The following is a 22893-nucleotide window of genomic DNA, read 5'->3' on the forward strand; positions in this document are numbered from 1 at the left end:
TGCACCCGCATGGGAGACCTGGAGGAGGTTCCTGGCTCCTGGCTTCGGATCGGCGTAGAACCGGCCATCATAGCCACTTGGGGAGTGGACCATCGGACAGAAGATCTTCCTCTCTGCCTCTCCTCCTCTGTGTATATCTGACTTTCCAATAAAAATAAATAAATCTTCAAAAAAACCCAACCAGCAGTATATATGGTTTATGAACCATGGTATATGAATGTTTAGGGGTCAATGTGTTTCATAGCAAGTCAAGTCACTTACTGCCTGAGACACTGGCATCCCATATAGGTGCTGTTTCATGTCCCAGCTGCTCCACTTCTGATTCAACTCCTGCTAATGGCATGAGAAAATAGTGCATGATGGCCCAAGTGTTTGGGACTGTACTACTTATGTGAAAGACTTGGATGAAGATCCTGGCTTCAGACTTAGCCTGGCCCAGCATTGACCATTGCAATCATTTGAAAAGTGAACCGGGAGATGGAGGGTCTTTCTCCCTGTCTCTAACTCTCTCTGTATAACTCTTACTTTAAATAAATAAATAAATGAAGCTTTAAAAATGAAAACAAAATCACAGGAGCAATAATATGCCTCCCTTTTTTTTTCAATGTTTTCTGAGTAATGTTCTTCAGCCTCAGGATAATGAACAATGCTGGGGAACAAATGTAACTTATTAAAATACCTTATTAATCTGAAAAACCTAATGATAATTTAAAACATTACATCTATGAATATAACTTACTCATGGACTCATACTCAGCTGCCTTTTTCTAAATTTTTGGAAAATGTGCATGAGGATTTTTTTAAATCTTAATTTGGAATCTTCTGTTAATACTCTGACCTTCCCTCCTTTTTTAGGTGGCTGGGGTGAGAGAAGAGCAAACATTTTTAGTGGTTTCTTGCTTTGTTTTGTTCTTGTTTTTACAAATGCACTGGAGAATCATACAATCCTGCCTGCATCGAATGCAATCCTGGACCACAAGTCTGCACATTACTTTGCAGCTGGTCCAGTGATAGCAGAACCTTTCATCTTGCCTTTAATGTTCACTATTACCTCTTCATTATCTTCAGAATAAAAACACATCATCTTTTCCTCAATAAGACTTTTGCTGTGGAATTACCATTGCTAATATATCTTCTTTCTGAGCTTTAGTTTGCCTTTCTTGACTCTGGCCATCACCATGTCACCAATATACCAACAGGAGGAAGTTCGTTCAGTTCCGTTGATCCCTTCCAGAAAGATGATATACAGATTTTTGCCCAATGTGTTGTCAGAGCAGTTGATCACAGTGCCTACAGGAAGACCCAGGGAAATCTGAAATTTCATACCAGAGGACCTACTCTGTCCTAGCTTTGACACCTTGAATGCTTAGAAAGAGATAGATAGGTGATCTTCTTTTTCAAGAAGAGTTTATTTTATCTCAGAAAGCATTCTCAATTAATTGATCTGTCTTTTGATTTTGTTTTTCCAAAATGCTTTTATAAAGTCAATTGAGTACCTGGGACGTAAAAACATAATCAAAGATAATTGAAACCTCTGAAACTGTGGAAGAATTGAAATTTTTACATTTCCGGGAAATTTGAGATTTCAGGTAAACACTACTGCATTTAAGCCAGTGTTTAAAGGCATCTTGAAATATGTAGGACCCCTTAGGTATACGTAGTACTCCAGAACCATTTTAGCATATTGCTACCTAATGTGCTTAATATTAGCATTTTCATAGCAAACTTTGTATAGACTTGATGTTATACAAAGAGGTAAAGAAAAAAATGCTGAGTTACGTGTCAGAGTAAAAAATATTTACTAGAAATGAGTAAAGACAATTCATAAAATTAGCTCTGTACCTCAAAGTATATAAAATAACCAGGTAATGGATTTTTATATTTTGTCCTTATACTTTTGTCAATACAATGATATTTTCTGTATTGACAACATTCAACTCTGTAATGTTAGAATAACAACATATACTAACAGAGAAGATAATTGTATTTCTGATAATACTAAATTGCAATAAAAATCAAATGTGCATGACTAATTTAAGAACTATCTGGAGATATCAAGAGATGGGAACCATTCTCCTCTGAACAGACAGTAAAGGAAGAGAAGAGGTATAGTATCTATTTAGTAGCTGACCTTAATTATCTTTACTTCTCTAAATTTTCACCTCTAAGGGAAGATACAAATACTCTAACTTTGTAGAGTATTTGTTAGGCTTACATAACAAAGACTATTTTAAAAACTAGCTTACTGCAGTCACTCAGTAAATGACAGTTACTTAATTGACAACTGATGCATGTCTCAAAATACCCAATATTTATCATGGGCTCCAGTGGCAGGCATCCATAAGGTTAGGTCAGTCAGAGGATGGATGGGATTATTTATGCTGTATCAGGATACAGGAAGGACTTTCTAACCTCTTCTGTGCATGTTGGATGAGGCTTTTTTATGCTATCGGAAGAAATATTGACAGCAAGCAAATGTCCATGTCCTTGAAGAAAAGCAGGTGACTTATTTAGCCTTGGCAGCATATTAATTTAACTGTTTGCTATTTGAAGGGGAAGATACATAACTGTGTATCAAACTTCAAATATAATACTGCTAATTGAGCATTGAAAATTTACAAAATTGCAATTCAGATCTTAAAAGTGTATTTTTGTATATTTACCACTAAATGCATAATGATATTATGCTTCTAGAATCCCTAATACTTGCATAAACGTTAAGCCATGTCTGCTTCATTTACTTCACAGAGAGAAGCACAGAGGGAACTTAAGTGATTTGCCTACGGCAGTGCATTGTGCCAGTAATAGAACTGGGACTTGAACCACAAGTCAGGCTCCCAGGCAATGTAAACCTAAATGAGAAAAGTCCTTTTGTTGTTACTCGGTATGCTGCATTATCCTGATCTTTTTACACTAACACATTAACCACACTCCCTCCCTCTATTATCTAGCTTAGTGAATGCAAGGTTATATTAAACCACTGGTGTTTGTTTTAGGTAAGAAATTCTTAGAAGGTAGGGACTACATGCGTAAAATAAGGACAAATGGAATCAACAATCAGTTGTCCGATATGTCAATGATTATTTTATAGTCTGAAAAAACCTGCAATTAATATGGATATTTAAAACTAACGCATGAAAGAGGATTAGTTTTCTTTTAGTAAGTAATTTCTTTTACACTTACCTTTTAACTACTACTCTCACGAGACAATACAGATATCATGATAAAGGAATGATTTCTCTGCATCAACAGCAGCAGAAGAAATATCTTGACCATTCTTTATTCACTGTTATTAAGAAAGAAAGTTGTGGGGCCAGTGTTATGGAGTGATGCATTAAGCCACTGCCTGACATGCCAACATCCCATATGAGGCATCAGTTTGTGTCCTGGCTGATTCACTCTATGTCCAAATTCCTGCTAATGCATCTGGGAAAGCAGCAAGAGATGGATTAAGTGTTTGAATTCTCACATCCGCCAGGGACACTTGGATGGAGATGGATATAACTGGCATTGGCTTATCCCAGCCAGTGGGTGAGGGTATTCGGGGGAGTGAATCCACTGAAGAAAGACCTTTCTCTCTCTCTCTGTTTCAAATTCTGTCTTTCAGATAAATAAATCTGCAGAAAAAGAAAATTTTATGAAATCAGTTTATGTCAAGAATTATTGAAAATGATTTTTGTTAACACAAAATTTTATCAACTTACATCCAGTGAAGTGGGAAATTTATCTAGCATACAATTAATCTGTTAATAAAATTAATGAAAAATTGTACAAGCACCTGCAAACCCATTATGATGCTAATAATTAAAATGTGCTAAGGCTTGTCAAAAACATTCCAATACAGCGTGTCACTTGGTCTTCACTATAGTCCTGTCCACAACACAAAATGTATAATTGCAATGTGCTTTAGCACTTGAACGTCTGAAAACAGCTTTTAAATTATTGAGCAATGCTTGAGAGGCAGGTGTGAGTTAACCTACTCAAATACTCATAGACACCAGTGAAATGAAAGGCACAACAACTCTATGAGATAGATAATATTATCTCCAGCTTACACATGAGAAATTAAGCTCATAAACATTACATAATGGTCCTTAGGTTACACAGCAAGTAACAACCCTAGGATATTCGTTCAAGTTCATCTTAATGAAGCATACTTCTAAAATTACTGGAATTAGTTGAAATGAGAATATGTGTAAAACATTTCTCTTAGCAGACACAGGGAGAAAGGATGAATGTGGACCAGTTGCATAATTGAGATATAAATAAAATAAAGAAAAGATAAGTCACTTTTTAGCATTCATTTTGATCAGACACTATAATAGTTTCTGTACCTATAGGATTCATTTATTTTTTTAAATATTTATTTTTATTTGAAAGACAGAATTACAGAGAGGAGAAATAGAGAGGGAGGTATTTTATTCATTGGATCCAAGCTGAGCCAATCCAAAGCCAGAGTCTGAGAGCTTCTCCCAGGTCTCCTACACATGTGCAAGGTCCCAAGGACTTGATCCATCATCTTCTGCTTTCCCAGTCCATAAGCAGGGAGCTGGATTCCAACTGAAGCAGCTGGGACCCTTACAGATACTTGTATGGTATGCCAGTGCTTGCAGGCAGAGGATTGCAACTGCGCTGGCTCCATTAAATAAGATTTATTTTAATACACACAGGAAAAGAACATGAGACAGAGCCTATCACCACCATGGCATGAATTAGCAAACTTATCTCAAGGTGCTTTCCTTGACCAAAATCACATAGGTGGTATGTGGTAGAACTGGGATAATTAGGGAATAAAATAAGGTTTGTTCATTCTAATTCATTTTTTCTCTGCTTTTCTGAGGGCCATGTAATTCTTTATGAAGCAGAAAGTAAAATCTGTTAAGATTTAGCAAATTATCTACCAAAGGTGTTATTTTAGATTAGATTGCATTCCTTTAACTTAATATTCAGGTGTCCCTAGTGGTTGAGAGATATAATTGTATGGAGATACAGTTTTCAATCTGAAAAACAAGTTGTAATGATTTAATTATGTTGATTCCAAATCAGTGTGATTGATATAATTAGAAAAGGAAATTTGGATATAGACATGTTCACATAGATAAAGGAGAACTTGAAAATACAGGGAGAAAAATCTACAAGAATAGAAGTTTCCTCAGAGTTAACTGAGGAATACATTGAGCAAATGGGGATAAAGAATTTAGAAAACTTGTTATCAAACTAAATCAACAAGGAAAAGTACATTGAAGAGTTGAAGGTATTTAAGGGATGTGTTATACAGGAAATAGCAGCAATGAAACAAAAAAGGTGGTATATCATAAATTAAAAACACAGTGGAGCAAATTAAAAATTCAGTGGCAATCCTCAATAATAGAATGAGTGAGGAAGAAGAAAGATTCTCAGAATTGGAAAAGATTTCTTGCTACAATGGGGAAACAATCAAAAAGCTGGAAGTAGAACTGAGTCAAGATAAAAAAAAGTATTTGGGTGTTAAAAGACGCTATTAAAGGACAAATATAAGTTGTGGGAGTTCCAGAAGGTACAGAAAGAAAAGCTGGGTTTATAGATATATTCAATGGAATAATAAAGGAAAACTTCCCTAATATGAAGAATTGGGAAATAGAATACCAGAGGGGAATAAAACTCCCCAAAAGGTTGAACAAAACCAATCATCACCACGATGAATGATAATCAAGCTCTCATTACTTGAACACAAGGAAAAGATCTTTAAATATTAAATATTCAAGTGAAAAAAAAATCGACACGTAGAGGAACACCAATCAGATGCACAGCTGACCTCTTAGGGGAAACTCTATAAGCCAGAAGAGAATGGAGTGACATATTCCAGATTGTGAAAGGGAAAAATTGTCAGCCCAGAATAACTTAGCCAACAAAACTTTCTTTTGTCTTTTAAGATGAAATGCAATTCTTGCACAGTAAAGTTCAAAGCATACACCTCTTCCAGACCTGACCTTCAAAAGAGGCTTAAAGATGTTCTCTCAACAGAGAAAAGGAGTAGCACTTAACAGAACCAAAGGCAAATGTGGAGAACAACCCTTTAAAAGAACAACATGTGACTAAATCAAACAATGAACAATTTCTTGATAAACTGTGTCTTAAGATGTAAATATCTTAAAATCTTTAATAAAATATTAGAGATTAGTCTGGATCAAAAATCCAAACCCTGCTCTTTGTTGCCTACAACTGACACATCTCAAAAACAATAAAGATAGGCAGAAACTGAAAATGAAAGGATGGAATAAGATATTCCAGGCTAATGGAATAGAAAAATTAGCTGGCATAGCCATTCTTGTATCAGATAACAGAATTTAACATGAAAAACACTTAAAGAGATGAAGAAACGCACCACATAATGATCAACGAATCAATTCAGCAAGAAGAGATCACCATAATAAATGTGTATGCATCAAATGCCAAGGTACCGAGCTACAAGAAATAAATATTAATGAATTTAAGTGAGAAATAGACTCTAATACAATAATATCAGTTGACATTAATGCACCATGAGCATCAATAGACAGACTGACAGGACAGAAATGTAGCAAGGAAACAACAGAGCTCACCGAGACACTAGAGAAAATGGACTAATATCACCTTAATACCAAAGCCAGATAGAGACATAACAGAAAAAGATAACTATAGATCAATATCCCTGATGAATGCAGATGAAAAGATGCTCAATAAAATATGAGCCAAGAGGGTCCAGCATTACATCGGTCCAGCATTACATCAAGCATATCATTCACATGGACCAGATGGGATTTAACCCTGGCATGAAGCAATGTTTTAACATTCTCAAGTAAATAAATGTGATTCACCACATCAAAAAAATTGAAACAAAATTTTAAAAAATCATGATCATCTCAATAGATGCAGATAAGGCATTTGGCAAAGTCCAATACCACTTCATGCTAACAAACTTAAACAAGATAGGCATAGAAGGAATATTTTATAACAAAAACAAAGCAATATGCAAAAAAAAAAATCCCAGCATTATACTAAATGGGAAAAGACTGAAATCTTTTCTACTAAGAACTGGAACTAAACTAGGATTTCCACTTTTTACAGCTGCTATTCAATACAGTAATTAAATCCTTGCTAGAGCTATTAGGCTAGAATAACAAATTAAAGAAATCCAAACTGGGACTGAGGAATTAAAATTATGCCTGTCTGCAGATGACATGATTTTCTACATAGAACCAAAAAATTCAATCAAGAGTCTATTGGAACTCATAAGAGAATTTGGCATGGAAGCCGGTTACAAAATTAATGAACATAAGTCAGTGATACCGATAAACATAAATAGCATAATAGCTGAGAGAGAAACTGTAAGTGCAGTCCCCTATAAAATAATGGAGAGAAATCTCAAATACCTTGGAATCAACCTAACTAAAGATGTGGAAGACTTGTATAATGAAAATTACAAAACATTTTTAAAAAGAAAAAAATTTAAAAAATTAAAAGACAGGAAAACTTACCATGTTCCTAAATCAGCAGGATCAACATCATCAATATGTCCATATGACCAAAAGTGCTATACAGATTCAGTGCCGTCAAAATCAAACTCCTAAAAAAGTTCTTCTCAGAAATAGAAGATACAAAAGTTCATCTGGCAAAAAAGACGACCATGAAAAGCCAAAATGATCCTGAAAAATTAAAATCAAACTGAAGGAGTTATAATTCCAGACCTCAAGACATACTACGCAGCATTTATCATCAAAACAGACTATTACTGGTACAGAAAGAGAGAAGATCAATGGAACAAAATAGTAACCCCAGAAGGCAGCCCACAGATGTACAATTAACCAATATTTGAAAAGAGAACTGAAAGTAATCCAAGGGAAAAGCCTTATTTTTTTTCAGCAAATGCTGTTGAAACAATTGGACAGCAGCCTGCAGAGGTAAGAAGCAAGATCCTACCTGTCACATTATAAAAATCACCTCTAAATGGAGCCAGGACCTAAATCTGCACCTAGAGACCAGGAAACTATTGGAGGAGAAAATAGGAAGCACTCTCCAAGATCTAAGAAAGTCTTTCCTAAGAAAGACTTCTTAGGAAAGTTACCAAAAGCACAGGCAGTTACAGCTCAAATAAAAACTATACTACCTTAAGCTGAGATGCTCCTCTGTAGCAGAAGATATGATCAACAAAGTGAAGAAGCAACCAATGAAATGGGAGAAAATCTTTGCACACTACACAACCAATGCGAAACTTGTATTCAGAACTTAAGAACTTTATAAATTCAACAATAGCAAGCAAACAACCCTGTGAAGAAATAGACGAAATGAACAGACATTTGTGAAAAAAAATTAGTTGGCTAACAGATTATGGAAAACAAAAATGCTCAGGCTCCCTAGCTGTCAGGGAGATACAAAGGAAAACCATATTGAGGTTTCACTTACCTCCAGTGAGATTGGCCTATATTCAGAACTCTACTAACAACACCTTCTGATGTGAATGTGGGAAGAAAGGTACCTTCTTTCACTGTTGGTGGGAGTGTAGGTTTCTGCAAGCAATATGAAAGTCAGTATGGAGAGTGATAAAAGAACTGAAAATTGATCGGCTATATGACCCAGCTATTCCAGTTTGGGGAATATATCCAAAGCAAATGAGATCTGCATATGAGAAAGTGATTTAGCAAACATTGGAAATGGGCCTGACATGGTAACCTAGTGGTTAAAGTCATCACCTTGCACATCCTCGGGTCCCATACGGGTGCCTAGGAATGCAGTCAAGGACAATACAAAGCTTTGGAACCCTGCACTTATGTGGGAGACCCAGAAGATGCTCCTGGCTCCTGGCTTAAGATTGGCTCAGCTCAGGCCATTGAGGCCTCTTGAGGAGTATATCAGTACATCCTCATATGGAAGATCTTCCTCTCTATATCTCCTATTCTCTGTATATCCGACTTTCTAACAAAAAATAAACAAATCTTTAAAAAACTAAAAGATTGGAAACAACCCAGCTGCCCCTCAAAAGAAAAGTGGTTGCTGGGTCCATGGGTCCCGGGGACACTTGGGTCCAGTGGCGCCTGGCTCACATGGCCCTATTCCTTGGGCCTACATGCATGGTGGGTGTTGTGCACATGAACCCTGGGGGCAGGGTTCTTGCAGGGTCCAGGTCACCATGCTCAGGTCCTTGGGCACCCCTATGAGAACTGGTCCTCCTCTGTGGAAAAGACAGAGTAGTGGACAGCTGACCCAGATCCATATAAAGGATCATGGTTGCCTATTAAAGACTTTCAGAAGATATCTGTTACCATAGCAGAGGATGAAGAACAGAACAGATTGAATACCCCAGCCCAAATGTGACAGCAAATATCTGGGTGAATGGAGACTCTAAGGTGGAACTTGTCAGCAAAAGGATATTGAAAATGTTCACTCATCTGGATCAGCAAGATCGACAACATTTCAGAACTAGCGAAACCACCTAGGGAGAACCCTAGGAGTATATGCCATATCCAGATCATGGGCTAATAATGGGTGACCATTCCCCATCCCTGAGAGCCAGGGCACTTGAAAGGTTGGGTATATACTCTACCCTAATATCCCTCCTTCTCCCAGTACAGGAAAAAGAAATGGAAAGCTTGAAAATAATAATCATATCCACATTTTCCTGACCCTTGATTCTTCCCATTCAGATCAATTAGGTAAGCATCATCTAAAATAATTTTTTTTTAAAAAAGAAACAGTGGTACATCTACTACATGGAATATTACTAAGCCATTAAAAATAATGAAATTCTACCATTTGCAGCCCAGTGATCCCAAGTAGAGACTTTAATGTTCAGTGAAATAAGTCAATCACAAAAGGACAAATATCACATATTCTCTTTGACATAAGGCAAACTTCGTGTAAATACATGATTAATAGCCCTTTCAATAGTATTTGTGCTAAATTTTCAGGGGTTTTGATATTTTTTTTTCTTTTAAATTTTCATTCATTCAAAAAACTTTTTATTTTTTCTCTTATTTCCTCACAGACTCATAGGTCACACAGTAGCATCATTTGCTTCAGGAATGTTTTTGATTTTATTATTATTATTTTTTTATTTCTTCAGGGATGCAGTGGTCATTCAGCAGCATTTTCTTTAACTTAATTTAGTTAATTGTTCTATTTTTTCTTTCCACAGTAATCTAATTCCAAAATGTTGAAAAGTTCATTTCTTTTGAAATGTAAGGGAATGGCATTTGTTTAATTATCCTGCTACTTGAAAGATCTGTATCCACATGAGAGTTTATATGTTGAAATCCTGGCTGCACTTCCAATTTCAGGTTCCTAATTATGTATATCTTAGTATATATGCTGCCGAAGAGAGCACGCAATCATGCACATCTTAAAACACTGTGGTGATTCAGCTTGATTGGATCTCTTCTAGTCATGTAGTGGATCCAGACTGAGTTTTGACCTCCTCGTTTCCGCTGGAGCCAACTTGGATGTTATAGGCACTTGAGGAAAGGACAATTAGAAGTCCTCTCCCTTTCCACCTCCTCCCTTCCCCAGGTCTCTGTCTGAAATTCAAGTAAAATGAAAATAAATACATACATAAACATTTAAATACATGTACATTTAGTAACTGTATTTGTAGCTAAAGCATCTCAACAGCAGGGACAACATAAGAATCAGTGGCTTCTGACCTGAACTACATGTGCATTTTTACAGTCAGGTAATGGTAAAACCCTGTACTTGGGTGGCTTTTTGCATTTTTAGTTAAAATATGTACATCGATTTGCAAGTAAAATGTTAGATTGGAACAATCTAATAATATTTGAGATCTGACAATAAACCCAGGCCTATATATAAAATTATATGCCAATAATGCATACGGAAAGAAATATAGAGGGAAACATTTATAGGAATTTTGTGATTATTATCATATCATGTAAAATATATTCTCATTTTGAAATTCTTCAGTTTTATTACAGAATAATTTGCAAAGCAATCATCTATGGCATTGCCTGAGGCACGAGCACTATTTTCAAAGTACAAATTCATGGAGCAAGTAAAGCATCGTGTGGTCATTTTTATCTACTCATAAATTGTACATATTTTCTGGAATAATTGCTCATCTTTCTTCTCACATCATTTGCTTCTGAAATTATCTATGAGTACAAGATTTATATGCACAAATGTATTGAAGTACGAATGTATAAGTGAAAGTAATGTCTGTTTATTCATACAGCATTTTCTTGGATAGAGAGTTAATTGGCACATTTTGTATAAAATGGCCTTGGTAAAAATGTTACCAGAACAATGTTCAGGGAATCATTATCTACTAACAGAAAACAGTGCTCTCTAGGATACTGAAGGAATGGCAAGCCTTGAACAAGAATATTGAGAGAAACCTGCACAGATATATTTGATTCCTGAATTATGCTTTCTTTCTTAGTGAGCACATTACTAGAAACAGATGGTATAGTTTTTGAGGTCAAAATCAACAATCTCATGTTAAAATAGCTGAAGGAAAATCATATGCCAGACCCACAAAGTACTTATTTAGAAAAGCAGAAAGCATTTCTGATTCTGAAATAGTATGAAAGTAGTGAGATGTTTTTGAAAAGAAAACATTTTGTATACTAAATGGACTATATCATTTTTTATGTGTGTTTGATATAGGGGAATGGGGAGGAAGTAGAAAGAACAAGAAAGAATTATAAACATATTTCTCACCAGGTAACAAATGGATATATTTTATAAAGACCAATATTAGCTACAGTTGCTGAATTTAAAGTTAACTCTAAATTTAAGTTGACTCAGAAACTTTGCCATTTCGATTTTTCTAATCTAAAGAATTTATAATTCATACATCCCCTTGGAGTTGGGGACTTTGTGCACTATACTGTAATAATTATATCTGCAGTCACAAATTGCTATTTTTAAGCTACAAATGTATCATCACTGTTTAAAATATTATATGTGTAAATATATCTAAAGTAACATCTGAAAATTTTAATACCTTACCTCACCCTACAAGGTAAAGCACAAACATTTTAGCAAGGATTCTTTGAGAATTTCTGCGCTTATACGCACAAGCGGAGATGTACACAGTGCAGTGTGTAAGAGCCCATATAGGCACAGGTACAAGTTCTATGCTGCAACTGCACTTGGCAAAACAGCACAAGATGGTCCAAGTGTTTTGGCTTTTGGTAACCACGTGGGAGATCAAAATGGAGTCACAGACTCCTTTGACCATCTGTGGTCATTGTAGCCATTCGGGGAGTGAACAAACAGATAAAAGGTCTCTCTTTGACCTGGATCCTTCCTTCTCTCCCTTTCTGTCTCTCCCTCTATCTTTATGACATCTGTTCTACCAACCTACTGAACTAACAGAGCTGTATTTATGACTTCTAAGTAACGTTTAAAACAAAGTGTATAAACATGTCCTTTATTCCACACTTTGCTCCCAAACTGAAAATACCTTTCATTATTATAGAGTAAATTATACTTGAATGACTTTCAAATATCGTATATGAGATCTATTAAAGGTTCAGTTTTCAATCTTACCTCTTCCCTTTTCAGAAACCTCATTTTTGAATTCTCAGTCCCATCAATCTTTATATTTTTATAAAAATATAATATATAAAAAGCATATCTACATATAAATATATGAATATAAAATGCAAAATATTTTTATATAATACTTGTGTATTTATATATAATATGTATGTGATATATAATATGTATGCATAATATGCATACATATTATACATATACATTATACATATACATATGTATAAAATGTATATATTATATGTGTATTATATACATATATAATACATAATATTCTATATTACATATATAATATAACACATGCTATAATAATATAATGCATAATATAAATTTATATATAAGTATATAATTACACTTATATACAATATTATGTGTTTATGCATAATTTATATCCACACATTTATTTAAAATATATATTTATAAGTATACATTTATTTATAATATGAATATATTCTATGTAAATATACATAAATATGTATGCATATGATATAATATGAAATATATCTAAATATTCACATCTATATATATTCATATATGCTATTATATACAACGTATGTATATATAACATGTATAATATATTTGCACACATATAAAACATAGTAATATTTATGCAAATATATAAAAATTTATATTAAATGCACATACAAATACATATGCAGACATAAATATAAACTAATATATATATATATATACAAAAAATAAAATATCAATCTTTATATTTGCCTCTGAGAATTGGTAGAAACTAATAGAAATATGTGATCAGAAATGTTTTATATATCTTCACTAAACAATCTAATTTTTTCATCACTGTTCAAAATTGCATTGCAAGTGATTCTGAAGAGCTACAATTCTGTATGCCTAATAACTTTTCACATTTAACTTTCATCTACTCTGGGAACTTGCTTCATCAATTACTGCTAATCTTTTTATATATTCAACCTTTACCTATTCACTGAGTCTTAGCACTAAAATATTCTCAAGTTTCTTTCATTTATAAAATAACTCTGGTGAGATGTGACACAAGTAAAATGACAGAATAGGCATCCCCAATCACCTGTCCATCCACAGAACTATTAAGAACACACACACACTCACACAGAAGCTGTCAGAATTCTGTTTTCCAAGAACTCTGTAAATGAAAGATTTATAGCTACAAACTGTGTGCTAATTCAAGAAAAGGGCAATTTAGTGGTAAGTGTTTAACCCCTCTTGGTTAAGAGGCCATTTAAGATACCTTAACCTGGGATGTCGTAACCTGAGGAACTCAGGATTTGATACGTGATTCTGGTTGATGACACCATCGTCTAGCTACCAGACTGCGAACAGCCGCAGTGATGGCTTCAGTCATTGGGTTCTTGACACCCACATAAGAGACCTGGATTTTGTATCTGGGTCTCAGTTTTAGTCTAACCCAGTCATGTTTGTGGACACAATTAACTGTACAATTGTATGGGAGTGCTCTCCTTCTCCCTCCTGAAAAAAAAAAATTAAAACAAAAAAAGGGAATGTAAAATAAGAGAAACACTTTGTGTCTGTTTTTCATGTCTTATTTTTGCTCTGTTCCAGCTGTGAAGTTGCCATGAAGGCAGGAGCCTGCATTCCTAGTGTTCCCAGTATATGAATACACTTACAGGAAGAATTTGAAAGAGTCAGACACATGAAAGTAAATAACAGAATGATGAGTGCCAAGGAATTTGGGGGAAGAAATGAGGGAATTCATTTTTAATTAATATAAAATGTCTGTCATTTGGGTGAGTTTTCAGAGGTCTGCTGTGCAGAATTTTATATATTTATATGCAATTACACATAAATACAGTTAATGGTATAATATTGTAGACTTCAAATATGTTAAAAAGCTAGGTCTCATGTGAAGTGTATTTTCAGCAAACAAAATAAAGAACACCAGTAAATTCTTCTTAAAGATTTATTTATTTTTATTGATAAGTCAGATATACAGAGAGGAAGGTCTGTCCGCTGATTCACTCCCTAAGTGGTCACATTGGCCAGAGCTGCCTCTGAGTCTCCCACTTGGGTGCAGGGTCCCAAGGTTTTGATTCATCCTCTGCTATTTTCTCAAGCCACAAGCAGGGAGCTGAATGGGAAGAGGAACCACCAGGGCATGAACTGGTGCCTATATGGGATCCCAGCACATGCAAGGCGAGGACCTTAACCACTATACTCCCAGGCCATATACCAGTAACTTTTTTTAACTAAATCAATCAAAGGCTTTTTAAATGAAAATTGTAAGACATTGATGAAGGAAATTAATAAGTGAAACACATATAATATTTATGAATGGATACTATAGTGCTACCATGGATAACTCAGTGTATATGGGGACCTGTGTGGTGAAGTAGCCATTTAATCATCTGTCTGAGGCAACGACATCCCACATCACAGGTTCAAGTCCCAGCTGTTTCACTTCTGATCCAGCTCCCCGCTTATGAACTGAGAAAGCAGTGGAGAACAGTCCAAGTGCTTGGGCCCCTGTAGCTACATGGGAAACTGAGAAGAAACTGCTGGCTGTCTGCTTTGATTCAGCTCAGCTCTGGCCATTGCAGATGGAAAACTCTCTCCTTAGCCTTCTCCCTTTTCCTGTGTAACTTTGACTTTCAAGTAGAAATAAATCATTTTTTAATGAAGTCTATTACTGAGTGGAATAACAATTTTCTAAAAAATATAAAAATATCTCTTGTGAGGGGGGTGGAAAATTAAAGAGAAGAGTCAGTCCTCAAATTCCTATTTGATTATTTGGGGATTTAAGTAACCAGAATGATCTTGAAACATAATAAAGCTGAAGGAGTTGTATTCATATTCTCTCTCTCTAATGCTCTGTTTAGATAGTGTAACTGAGTAGAAGTGGATTTTTTTCCATGACAGGAGTTTCCCTTCACTGGCAATTTTTTCCTTGTTATGTCATAATATTGCAGAGTATATAAAAAAGATGGGGAAATGTAAGCAAAGTAAAATAAATAAATAAATATAACTCAGTGTTTTATCAGAAAAAATGTTTCTATTGTTGAAAAAGTGTACTCACTGTTTAAAAGCATTAATACATGTATGAGGTCAGAGCTGTTGTGACCTAATCATGTCTTTAAGGTCCAGCCTGATCACATCATAATAATTAAGGTTTAACATAAGTTTTAAACGGTGCGTGGTCTCCCCAAATATTCCTTTAGTACCTCGTTGCTGGAGGAGATGAGCCTGCTGCCTGCAACCCAGTCTCCTGGTCCACGAGAGAAACAGACAGACAGAATTCCTCAGGCCAGGAATTTCAGGAATTCCAGGAGAGGAGAAACAAGGAGCCAATTACGAGGAGCATGACTGAGGAAGCCACCTCCCATAGGCCAGGGGTAGATGAGCGAGATGGCCCTGGTTAATCAGTATTTCCTTGGAGCTACCTGACTCCTGCCCTGGTTCACGCCCAGAGTTCTGTCCCTGGCCACCATCTTGCCTGTCAGTAACCTAGACTGTTAGTCGCCATCTTATTGACTTAGTGATCTCTTTGCCCCTGAGCCCCACAAAAGGACACATTCAAATCATAGTATTCTACTCCTCATTCTTCAAACACCTCTTTTTGTCTCATACCAAATGCAGTTATCCTCAACTGGCAACCACAGTTATCTTTACTTATTCCAATATCAACTCAAAAGCCAAAAATCAAATATCTCATCTAAATTACGCATAACACTCAAGACATATTTCATGGTGACACAAATTTACTTCAGGTTGTAAGCCAATGAGATAAAAACAAGTTATCTATTTCTAAAATACAATGATGAGACAGGCCTAAGATTAACATTCCTATTACAAAGGGTGATACAAGAGGTAATTGGTCTTAAGAGAATGCAGAACCCAAGACAGTAGGCATTAAGTCTTGAAATTAGAGAATAATATTTGACCCTATATTCACAAATCGAGTACACTGGTACAGAGATTGGTTTCATGTCTACAGTTCTCTCATGTTGATTCTGTGAGCTGATATCATTATAACTCTGGAGGATTGAGTGGCTTTCCATGGCTCCCTTGAACATTGCTGCAATGGAGACCTTTTCTAACAATTCCAGCTTTATAGTTCCTTTGTGCATAACAATAGTTGAGAATTTCTGGAGGGGCTCTGTTCCCATGAGAAATCTGCATCTGGGCTTCCAGGTAGTGTACAACATACTTTGAAGTTAAGGTAGAGGAATTCATGCTTCTACAGTTTTTGTGAAGAGTGCTAAGACTCATGGTGTGTACCCATCAGGATTAAGGTCTCAGTTCCTTCAGGAGGACAGAGCTCTCATGATTTAATCCCTGTTAAAGTGCCCACTACCTAATACCACGCTGAGTATTGAATTTCAACATAATTTTAGAGGAGATATTCAAACCATACCATATCATACTTCCTCATTTCAAAATTTATTGAAAATACATCATTGTCATGACAGTGTGGCACTGGTAAATACAAAGACATATGTGACAGTAGAACAAAATTGAGATTCTGGCAATGAACTTGTATATCTATGACTACTTGAAATTCAACATATCAGACCATTCATAAAGGAATGTATTTTATCTTTGAGAAATGGCTCTTCGACAACGTAGATATCCTCTATGTAAATGAATAAAGGTGAGCACCTAATTTCATGAGCATAACACACAAAAATGAATTCAAAATAAGTCAACAACCTAAATATGAGTAAAAATGTAAAACCATTAAAAGAAAATGTATAGATATTTGACCATAAACTTTCTGGTCAAATATAATTCAATTTGACTATAAATTCTTAGACAAAACCCTAAAAACAAAAAAAGACCATGGAATGATTATAAAAGTAAACCAGACTTTATAAAAATTAAAAATTCTGCTAATCAGAAGAAAGTAGCAAGAAAGTGGAAATTATTTGCATACTACATAACTAAATATTCTGTAACCAGAATATAAATAACTCTTGTATCTCAATAGGGAAAGGATAAACCATGCAATAGAAATAAAAAATGCATTTATTCTTCCAAAACATTATACAAATGGGCAACAAACACATTAACAGGCATTACATATTACTTGTTCTTAGGGGAATATACATCAAAATCTCTGTGAGGTAACACTACAAAACATCAAGGAGCATTTTTAAAATAATTCTTTAAAGTTAAAAATAACAAATGTTGAAATACATGAACAAAAAAAAACCCTTTCATACAGTGGCTCACATTCTGTGGAAAACAATGTGGCTGTTATCCCAATAATTAAACATATAATTTACCATATGACTCCATTTCTCCCTCAAAACATGTATGGTAAAGAACTAAAAACAGAAAGACAAATGCCTGGTGAACAAGTTCATGGAAGCACTATTCACAACAGACAGTGCACACATATTAATTGCCTATCAATAGATGAATGGAAAACAAATAGTGATATACACAATCACTGGAATATTATCTTGTCATAATATTGGAATAGGGGCCAGCGCCATGGCCTAGTAAGCTAAGTTCCACTTGCAATGCTGGCATCCTCTATGGGTGTCAGTTTGATTCCAGCTCTCCACTTGCTATCCAGATCCCTACTTATGGCATGAGAAAGCCGCAGAAGATAACCCAAGTTCATGGGCTCCTGCACCCAAATGGGAGATTCAAGACACTCCTAGATCCTAGCTTAACAATGGCTCAGCTGTGACTGGTGCATTCATTTGTGGATGGAAGATCTCTCTTTCTCTGTCTTTCTTTCTCTCTAATATTGCCATTCAGAAAAATAGAAAAAAAATATCTTAAGACAAAACAAAACAACAACAAACAGATAATACAAAAATATTGGAGTAAATGCTGCAATGTGAAGGGACCCCAAAAACATTGTTAAGTGAGAGAAATCAGGTTCAAAATATCACCTTTTGCATGACTCCAATTATATTAATTATCCAGAGGAGCTAGAAATAAAGCAAGATGGTAGCTGAGCAATATGCTTTGATGACCATTTCCCCACAGAACCAAAAATTTAAACATTTTTTCATGTGCTGAGTCACCATCTCAAGAAATGAGGAAGCCCTGTCAGAGATCACAGTCTCTGGGTTTAGCATAATAATGACAAAGTACGCACTGGCAAGAGAAAGAAGTCACCCACATTGTCCCATCTCAAGTTTCAAGTATAAGACAAATCAAAATGGTAGAATAGGGTAAGGACACGTTTAAACGGACTGAGAAACATTTAATCAGGATGAAGCAGAGGACACATTCCAGGAAATAGGAGAGGACAGAACAACAGCAGAGGGGTACCTGGAGATTGACAGATGCAGGAGAGCAGTGGACACAACGGAGTGGTGTTGCAGTGACTGATACTCGAGGTGCATTCAGCTAACGGAGATCTGAACTCCACCAGCAGCTGGAACTCCAACAGCAGCCAGGTGAGAAGGGATTTTCACTGGGAGCTTGGGAGGTGAACCCAGACAAAGAACTGTCTGTCCTGCAGGTATGTTTGATTTGACCAGGAGCAGAGACAGAGCAGCAGATCCCAGATGGCCATTGCAAGAAAAGGGTGGATTTGACAGGCGAATCAGTCCCCTAGAGCTCAATCAAGTGCCATTTCGCTTAAGGAGGCAAAGGCAAGGAAAGAACTGAGCATAAACTGAGCTGAGAGTGAAATCATTTTTGACTCAATGAACTGTAGCAATGCGCCATTCTACAGGTTCCACCCAAGACAGGTATGGGTAGCCCTCAGATCTGATGGCCAGCAGATCAAGAACTCTAGTAGTGGTACATCAGGCACCATTTTGTACAGTGGCAATAGCTTTAGGACTGCAGGGGACAACAGTGAACTGCGCATGTGCTGAGCTCACGAGATCTCACTGAGTTCAGTGGATTCCACTGGTCCCGCAGGAAAATAATACTGACTGTGGCATCATACGGGTCAAAATAGGTCCATGTGGCACCCAGACCTAATGTCCAACAGGTTCTGGCAAGATCACTGCCACCAGCAGCCTAGCTCTATAGGATGTCTGGTGTCTCCCTAATCTTAGGAACTGCTAAAACTGGAAGTGGTAGAAAGGTTGTACAGACAAAAGTGCAGCCTCAGCACGGTACCAGGAGATGGAGATTGGTGAGCCAGGAGTTGGGACTGTGGAGACCGTGGTAGAAATCTAACATAAGTACCCAGACCAGGAACTTGCTGGAGGGAGTGGCACAATTGACTGCAAGCAAAGAATTGTGTACCAACTGCAATAAGTAAAATTGAACTTCAGACCTGTGGATGACACAACTTAGAAACCTGCCCCAAGGAGAAGACTCTGCTAACCAGATGTACAATGATCAAGAGCAAAAGCAGAGACAAAGGCACAATGAATATTACTGAAAACTCCCCTGCAAAGGAGCAAAACCCTATTCCAACCTCAGCGTTAACTGAGGAAGACATCGAGAAAATGGGGCACACAGAATTCAGAAAACTCATTCTAAAGTTTCTGGTCAACAGTGAGAAGCACATACAAGAGTTCAAAGAATTTAAGGAATATTTTGACACAAACAATAGCAACAATAAAGCAAATCAAGGCTGATATATCAGAAATTAAGAACACAGTAGAGCAAATTAAAAGTACGGTGGAGAGTCTCCAAAATAGAATGAAGCGAGCAGAAAAGAATCTCACAATTGGAAGATATTTCCTGTCATCAGGGGGAAGCAAAAAAAAGCTGGAAGCAGAGCTGGATCAGACCAAAAAAAGTATTCAAGAATTGAAAGACACTATTAAGAGGCCAAATCTAGGAGTTATGGGAGTCCCAGAAGGTGCAGAAAGAGAAACCGGTTTTACAGATATATTTAAAGAAATAATAAAGGAAAATTTCCCTAATCTAGAGGAAAAATTTGTAAACAAGATTCAAGAGGGGCACAGAACTCCCAACAGTCTTGATCAAAAGCAGTCTTCACCAAGACACATGATCATCAAGTTCTGTTCAGTTGAACATAAGGAAAAGGTCCTTAAATGTGCACGTCAAAAAAATCAGTTGGCATATCAAGGAATGCCAATTAAACTCACAGGAGATCTGTCACAGAAAACTCTACAGGCAAGAAGAGAATGGAGTGACATATTCCAGATTCTAAAAGAAAAAAATTGTTGGCCTAGGATAACATATCCAGCAAAGCTTTCTTTTGTCTTTGAAAATGAAGTAAAATTCTTCCACTGTAAAGAATAGTTAAAAGAATTTGCCTCTTCCAAACCTGCCCTACAAATGATACTTCAAGATGTTCTCTTGACAGAGAAGAGGAATAATACCCAACAAAACCAAAGGCAAATGGAAAGAACATCCCAGTAAAATGATAACAGGAAACTAAACCAATAAGCAACTCATTCCTAAAATGACAGGAACAAAGTACCACCCATACATATTAACCCTGAATGTAAATGGCTTAAGCTCAAGCAAACATCATAGATTAGTAGACTGGATTAAAAAACAAAACCAATCTATTTGTTGTCTAGAAGAGACACATTTCACCAACAAAAATCAGCGGTAGCTATATCACATAGGTTTTGATGTTTTCTGTAAGTTTCATCTCTTCAAAACACTTTCTTCTGATTACATCATTCAATGACTCATAGATCATGCAGTGGCATCATTTTCTGCAAGAAAGTTTTTGATTTTCATTTCTTCAGCTACACGTTAGTCATTTAGTAGCATGTTATTTAACCTCATGGTGTTGTTAATTTGTTTTTTCTTCCTGATGATGAGTTTGTTTTGTGGCATTTGGATGTATAGTAGCTGTGTAATGGAGACTGTCATATCTAGTGACATGTTATTTAACTTTATGGCATTGTAAATTTCTATTTTTCTTTCTATTGTTGATTTTGTACTATGATTTTTCATTTGAGGGAATGTACAGTAGCTGTGAAATGGAGACTAACATCCAGATGTGAGGATATCCCAATGTAGTATGCATTTCTACTTCCAGACAAAATGGACTTACAATGAAACTGTTTACTATATCTTGACAATAGGATGCTGGACTCTCTGGCATTGTCCATGCCTGCAATGATGGACATATGACTGTGTGTGGAGAACTATATTTTAGTAATGATATAGAGGAACTAGGTGGGGGCGAGGAATGGGGCTAGGATAAGGGAAATATCAGGAGTCTACAGAACTGTATCATAAAATGATACTCATAATAAAAAAAATTCAAGTTTCAAGTGTCACACAGAGAGAACTTTCATGATTAACTTGGAAGAGGGTGAGGGAATTAATCCCAGATCTTAGACTACAAATCATACATCATGGGGGTCTGGAGCAATAGCCTAATGGCTATAGTCTTCACCTTTAATGTGTTGAGATCCCATATGGGTGCCCGTTCTAATCCCAGCAGCCACGCTTTATGTTCAAACTGCTGACTTGTTTCTGTGGACTCAAGTAGCCGGGTTATTCCTACTTCAAGACATTAAGTAGAGGTGACTGTGTCATGAGAAGCCCCTGAAAACCTCAGGATGTTACATGTACACTCTATCTCTTTCATCTCCTGTGGAGATATTTAGAGCTGGACATTTTTTTTCCTAATTATATGGTGTTGACCAGTGGTGAAGATTATGGCAAAAGTTTAGTTACAAGTCTTCTAAGAGCTAAAATGTGGCTGAGTTTGTACTCACTCATGGTACAGGAAATGTTAAACCAGTTTTTAGATTTGTAACAAAGAGAATTGATCCAAGTATTTCTGTTAAATTGAGGTATCTGTGGCAGAGATGTCAAAATCATTCTACTCTATTCTCTTTCAAACACTTTCACTAGATATTTCTTTGGCCAGTAAATATAACTTGCTTTTCTTTAAATACTAAAATTTCTCTCTTTGGATGTCATCTTTATTGACAAAAAAAATAAATAAATTACACAGGCTTGTAGTAAGAAACAAATCATACAGTATTCAACAGGAACATAAATAGAAGAGTTGCTACCTCTGTCACATCATAAAATTAATGTAAGATCTTGGATGCACAAATTTTGGAGAATCATTGTATATATATATATTTCTTTAGATATTAGAAAGGGCAGTTTAGATAGAACTGTAAAAAACACATATTTTAAACTTGAAGGAACTTTATGATAGATATTTTGGAATATTTATTTAATTGTTATCATAGAGTGAGATATACAGAGGGGAGGAAAGACAGAGAGGAAGATCTTCTGTCCATTGATTTACTCTCTATAGTGGCCACTGGCCATAGCTGCACCAATCTGAAGCCTCTTCTGGGTCTCCCTTGCGGGTGCAGGCTCCCAAGGGTTTGGGTCGTCCTCCACTGCTTTCCTATGCAATAAGCAGTGAGTTGGATGGGAAGTGAGGCCTCCAAGAATATAAGCGCACCCGTATGGGATCCTGGCACATGCATTGTGAGGACTTTAGCCACTAGGCTACCATGC

General features: G+C 36.1%; 1 pseudogene; it reads right to left on the bottom strand.

Annotated features, from left to right (window-relative positions):
* Positions 1 to 937: 937 nt before the first annotated feature.
* The window catches only part of LOC101522254 (large ribosomal subunit protein uL14-like), a 64899-nt pseudogene continuing 42943 nt past the window's right edge, over positions 938 to 22893 (bottom strand).

The sequence above is a fragment of the Ochotona princeps genome, chromosome X (genome assembly GCF_030435755.1).
Source record: "Ochotona princeps isolate mOchPri1 chromosome X, mOchPri1.hap1, whole genome shotgun sequence".
Lineage (NCBI taxonomy): Eukaryota > Metazoa > Chordata > Mammalia > Lagomorpha > Ochotonidae > Ochotona > Ochotona princeps.